Genomic DNA, 6,078 nt, shown 5'->3' on the forward strand with positions numbered 1-6,078 from the left:
GCACCGTGCGCGGCAGATAACGGACCGGTCCAGTACACGGAATCGGACAGACACGCACCCGTGCCGTCCCTACGTGCTGAGCTTTTCCCGTTTCGCTCGCAGCTACTCAGGGAATCCCGGTTGGTTTCTCTTCCTCCCCTTATTAATATGCTTAAATTCTGGGGGTTGTCACACATCACTTGAGGCCTACTGTTGTTATGGCGGCCGGTGTATAGCCCGTGCCTAAGTGCTCACTAATGATGGACGCGTTGGGACGCAAGTGTTACACGACCGAGCCAACCTGGGACCCCTTTGCTAGCGCCTGGTGTTATCTGTTAGGCTGCGGGGGTTTCATCCCTGGTTGATACTGGAGGTCGAACCGTTGCGTCTTGTCGCGCGCCCGTTCATCGCTCACCAATTGTACCTCACCAATGTCTTCTATTAGCACTCTCACTTTCAGCGCCCACGGTCCCGTCAGGTTGCGGGTCCGAGCACGCCATGCTGCGACAGCCCATCGCTTGTGGATGGGACAGTCAGTTTGGTAGGAGAATATAGATAACTTGGTAGGCACTCAAGGATGTGTGCATCGGTCGGGTTTAAACGTCCGATGCGCAATATGCGTTCAACGTGTCGGTGTTCATGTGTCCTGCAGTTCACATTCTGACGCGCATTTAGCTGCGGTCTTCATCGATCCATGAGCCGAGTGATCCCCTGCCTAGGGTTTTGTTTCTCTTTGTGTTTGCCTTCCTCTTTATATTGTCTGCCCCTGAATAACATGATGCGCTGACCACCGCGGACAGACATACCTAGCACGACTTTGTAAGACCATCGATGGATACCGTCCCTTGTTGTTAGTTGACATGGAAACACTTTGAGTCCTTGGCGTGTTTCATGTGTTATTTCTTGCTCCATCTTGCTTGAACCAATGTCTTATTAGCGTGTTTTGATATGCTGGCCATTGAGACAGCGCATCTACAAGCTCCACTCGTGAGTGGTGCCCTTCCGTCAAAATTCCATTTGTTGCACCGAACAGTCCACACAGTGTAGCTGCAAACATGGGCCATGATCATCACATGATGAAATATCACCCACTGGCATGTTACCTTACCTTGGTGCGGGTAACGCTACGTGAACTATAGATGTGCGCGTCAGTTTTGAGCCGACGATGCATTTGCTACTTTAAGCGGGTGATCGGTAATGATCCTTCCGCAGGTTCACCTACGGAAACCTTGTTACGACTTTTACTTCCTCTAAATCATCAAGTTCGGTCAACTTCGGCCGTGCCAACTGCAGCTCACGAAGGAACCGCGGAAGGTATGCCTCCAGAGACCTCACTAAATAATCCATCGGTAGTAGCGACGGGCGGTGTGTACAAAGGGCAGGGACGTAATCAGCGCTAGCTAATGACTAGCACTTACTAGAAATTCCAGGTTCATGGGGACCGTTGCAGTCCCCAATCCCAACTAAATGAGCATTTGGGTGATTTCCCGTTCCTCTCGGAATGGGGGCGCCAATTGGCGAGAACACGCTGCTGCCCACATTGTAGCACGCGTGCAGCCCAGAACATCTAAGGGCATCACGGACCTGTTATCGCTCAATCTCACCTTGCTAAACACAAGTTGTCCCGCTAAGCAGGGCAAACTAGTGCGACGACCGCCCGTGAAGGCGCCGCCGCCCCGTAACGTCAGGTGTGCCCGGAGGCACACTGCTGACAGCGTTCTAGTTAGCTTGTTTGAGTCGCGTTCGTTATCGGAATTAACCAGACAAATCATTCCACGAACTAAGAACGGCCATGCACCACTACCCTTAAGTTTGAGAAAGAGCTCTTAATCTGTCTTACCTCGATAAGTTCGGACCTGGTAAATTTTCCCGTGTTGAGTCAAATTAAGCCGCAAGCTCCACTTCGTTTTTTTTTTTTTTTTTTATCAAACATGTACGTGTTTATTAACGAATTATAACATAAATACAAAAGGTTACAAAACACGCACTAACACCCTAGCCGGCGGCCTTCCCAAACGGGCGTAACCGTCGGCCGTAATGCGTCTTGACCCAAACACGCGCATGGGCCAGGCGCTTCTCCTATTATTTAATTTTCTCCTTAATTTAAGTTCATTTTTATTTTACATGAATAAAGGCCCGTTGGCCACGAAAATTAACGCGCGGATGTCTCCGCCTCTGTAGTGGCAGCCTCTGCGTCCTCTGACATCACGCCACGTCTGCGATCGGCATCGTCTGTCCGCCGCCGTTGACGAAGCGCTTGTTGTTGGGCCAATCTACTCGCCGTGCTCCCTGACGAGTGATTGGCCGTTGTCGTCCCCTGAGGCCGTTGGTGCCGAAACGTCCTCGGTATCAGCCTGCTCCGGTTGATTGAAGGCGGTTGATTGGTGACTCCACTCAATCGATCGGTTGATAGGTTGCGGCGGCGATCGGCTTCTGCGTGTCGCCTCGCTCGCTCCCGTTCACGCCGATTTGCCCGTCTCCTTTCTACCTCCTCCGCAGTCGGTGGCTCCCTGTCTCGGCGCAGTCTCCCCGGACGAACGGATGGGAGTGTACCCGCTCGCATGCGTTCCCGATACGCCCGCTGCTGCTGGTTTCGCCTCAGCCGTCTACGAAGGAGGACTTCGGCTGAGGGCGGACCAGCGTTGCGTACGTCTCTCCTCGGTTGGGCTACCATAGGACGCGATATGGCAGCCCCTTCGTCCGGGTTGATTGTAGCCAGTCGCTCGTTCCTCTCTCGACGCCGTCTCCGCTGTCCCTCGTTATGCCGCTCGCGACGGGCCTGTCGTCGTGCTGCTTCCTCCCGTTGCGCGGCTGTGTGGATGTCAGCCCTGACCGCCACGTTCTCCGTAGCCTGGTGCTCCAGCCAGCGTAGCTGCAAGAAGCGGCATACTCGCCGTGCCGCTTCTGCTGCTGACTGCCAAGCCTCCGGACTGGTCAACATCCACGGCACCAGCCGTTCGGGAGTAACTGCCTCGCCCTCCTCGTCGACCAGCTGTTGGGTTCTCACATCCGCGAACCGTGGGCACACGAACATAACGTGCTCAGCCGACTCGACCACGTTGTCGGCGCAGAATGGGCAGGTCGGGGCAGAGACGAAACCCATGACGTGCAAGTACTCTCGGAAGAAGCCGTGTCCCGAGAGCACCTGACTCAGGTGGAAATCAACCTCGCCATGTTTCCGACCTACCCAGGCAGTTATGTTCGGCAGGATGCGATGTGCCCAGCGTATGAAACGGCTCGCGGATGGAAGTGCTGCCTCCTCGTCCCATGACGTCTGCCACATCGCCATGGTCGCCGAACGCTCGAGCCTTTTGATCACCTCCTTGTCGATCAACACTCCCCTTCTCAAAGCGTCCTGGTTCCGCTTGTGTCGACGGGCCATCTCCAACACTTGGAGGTGAAGCGGAATCAGCCCCGCCAATACCACCATCGTCGTGTATTTGACGGTTCTGAAGGTTCTCGCCACTCCCTTCGCCAAAGGCCGTTGCAGCTGCTCCAGTTTCCGTCGACACCACTGGAGCTTCACCGCCTCCGCCCAGATGGGTGCCGCGTATCTGACGATGGAGTCCGCAATCCCCGCCAGCAGCCTGCGTTTCGCCATCCCCAGTCCGGCATGGTTTGGCATCATGCCGGTGGCCAGCTTCACCACACGGAGTGCCTTCGTCGTGGCCTTCTCGACGTGTGGCTTCCACGATAGGTGGTCGTGAAGCTGAACCCCGAGGTAGCGAATTGCAGGCTTGGATCGCACCTCCACTCCGTTGATGGATACGGGCACCTCTGGGTGACCCCTTCTGAGACTGGAGATGAGAACAATCTCCGTCTTCTCAGGGGCCAACTGCAGCCGATGTCGCTCCATCCAACCCGAAACAGCTGTAACCGCCTCCTCCGCTACTCCAGCCGCCTCCTCCGGTGTGCACCCTCTCGCCAGTACTGCTAAATCGTCGGCAAAGCCGATGATCGTTGCTCCTTCGGGCAGCTGCACACTCAACACGCCGTCGTACGGGATGTTCCACAGAGTGGGACCGAGGATGGATCCCTGTGGAACTCCTGCCGTTACTCGACGTGTTACCGGGCCGGAGCTCGTGTCGTACGTGAGCTCACGGTCCCGGAAGTACTCCTGCAGGATGCGGCGCAGTCCTGCTGGTACTCCCTTTGCGTGCAGCGCCTCCGCGATGGCCTGCCAGTCCGCCGAGTTGAACGCATTGCGCACATCCAGCGCAACGACGAGTAGACAACGCTTGTCGCGCCGGTTAGTGCGTCCAAAGCTCATGGCAGATCTGGCAGCCTCGACCACCAGTTCAACCGCCTGAAGGGTGGAGCGACCACATCGGAAGCCGAATTGACGCTCGGAAAGCATCGGCTCCGTTGGTCTCTCGATGTGGTCGTTCAAGCGGTTCAGCAGTACTCGCTCGAACACCTTGCCAGGTGTATCCAGTAGCATCACTGGTCGCACGGATGACGGCTCGCCTGGCGGTTTCCCCGGTTTGGGGATGAGGACGAGTTTCGCCTTCTTCCACTGGTCCGGGAAGCGGCCCGCATCCAACAGCTCCTGGTATAACCGGACAAACGTCGACGGGTACGCCCGGATGGCTGCCGTGAGGGCAGCATTGGGCAGTCCGTCCAATCCGGGCGCCTTCCTAGGGTTCAGGCCGGCCGCGATGTCGAGCAACTCCTGCTCAGTAACCGACCTGATACCGACGCCGTCCGGCTCGATGATGGGCCAGTCGACTGGGGGATGGTCCGGGCAGAGAGCGTCCACGATTCGTCCTAGCGTGGACGGATCGTTCTCTCTTGCCACACGGCTGCCACATAGCCGTTTGAGCGCTTCCCCCAGCCACCGACCTGTCTCGTCGTCCTCCAGCTGCTGAATGGATTCAGCGTACCGCTCCTTCTTGCTGGCCAAGATGGCTGACGTCAGCCTACGGCGGGCGTCCTGATGGTGCTCGACGGCCTCGGAGTGGGCCACGCTGCCAGCCAATGCGCTAGATGACCTCTCCCAGGCCAGGCGGCACTCCTCGCGCAGTCGGCCAATTTCCGGCGTCCACCAATACGCCGGTTTTCCGGTGTGGCCGACTACAGGAGAGACTTCCGCCATAGTCTCACTGCACGCCCGGCTCAGGATGCGCGTGAGGCTTTCCGGATCTGTGGCCCTCTCCGAGAAACGAGCTGCCTGCAACGCCAGGCGATACAGCTCGCCGTCAAACTGGCGCGTTTGCCATCTTCGGCCAGCCGCTCGTACTGCCGGTGCTGCCTCCCTCGTTGCTCGCCGACTGATGGCTGTCGGCCGGTCTCCAACTGCGAAGCGGATGTAGCGATGGTCGCTGTACGAGTAAGCCCGCAACAGCCTCCACTCCTGCCTCGGATCCCCAATGAGGTCGGAGCGACTGATGGCCGTGCTGGCGAAGGCGACGTCGACAATGCTCGGGCGAGCGACGCCGTTCCCGAGGAAGGTGGCTTCCCCCCCCAGGTTCAGGACATCGAGCCCGAGCCCCTCCGCCAGTGCCAGTAGCTCCTCTCCTTTGTTGTTGGAGCGTGTACTACCCCAGGCGCTGTTCCACGCGTTAAAATCGCCGACCAAGAGCACGCGGGAAAGCCCTGTAGCCAGCAACTCGATGCGCTCCAAAAGGTCGTCGAATTGGGGCATCCCGAGGCTCGGCGGCGCATAGCAGGCAATGATGGTGATGCCCGCCACGTCAGCCGCCGCGATACCGGAAAAGCCCGTACTCCTTATACGCTGAACTGGATGGGAGTGGCCGCTGACGATGATGGCGACGTGTTTGTCGCAGTCGACCACCCAGTTCGCGTTTCCGTCCGGTACCGAGTAGAGCTCGCACGCAACCAGTACATCCGCCCGCTCCGTTCGCATTGTATGAAGTGCCAGGTCCTGGGCACTTCTGCTCCGGTTCATGTTGAGTTGGAGGACCTGGAGGCTTGAGGCCATCACACGCCCGTCCGTCCTCCTCCTCTGCAGCTGAGCGCGGCAATGCGATGAGGGCCGCCACACCTCATACAGCGTACTTCCTTTTTGCACTGAGCTGCTCGATGACCGCTCTCGCCGCATCTGATGCAGCACTGGCTCCTGTCCACGCCAGTGCAGAA

General features: G+C 57.8%; 1 non-coding gene and 1 pseudogene across 1 annotated transcript; both read right to left on the reverse strand.

Moving 5' to 3' along the window:
* Positions 1 to 166, reverse strand: part of LOC126567035 (large subunit ribosomal RNA) — a 3,512-nt pseudogene extending 3,346 nt beyond the window's left edge.
* A 378-nt stretch (positions 167 to 544) lies between these two features.
* LOC126567034 (5.8S ribosomal RNA) lies at positions 545 to 702 on the reverse strand. Its single transcript, XR_007607732.1, has one exon. It is a non-coding gene; the product is annotated as a 5.8S ribosomal RNA (ribosomal RNA).
* Between the last annotated feature and the right edge of the window lie 5,376 nt (positions 703 to 6,078).

The sequence above is a fragment of the Anopheles maculipalpis genome (genome assembly GCF_943734695.1).
Source record: "Anopheles maculipalpis chromosome X unlocalized genomic scaffold, idAnoMacuDA_375_x X_unloc_84, whole genome shotgun sequence".
Classification (NCBI taxonomy): domain Eukaryota; kingdom Metazoa; phylum Arthropoda; class Insecta; order Diptera; family Culicidae; genus Anopheles; species Anopheles maculipalpis.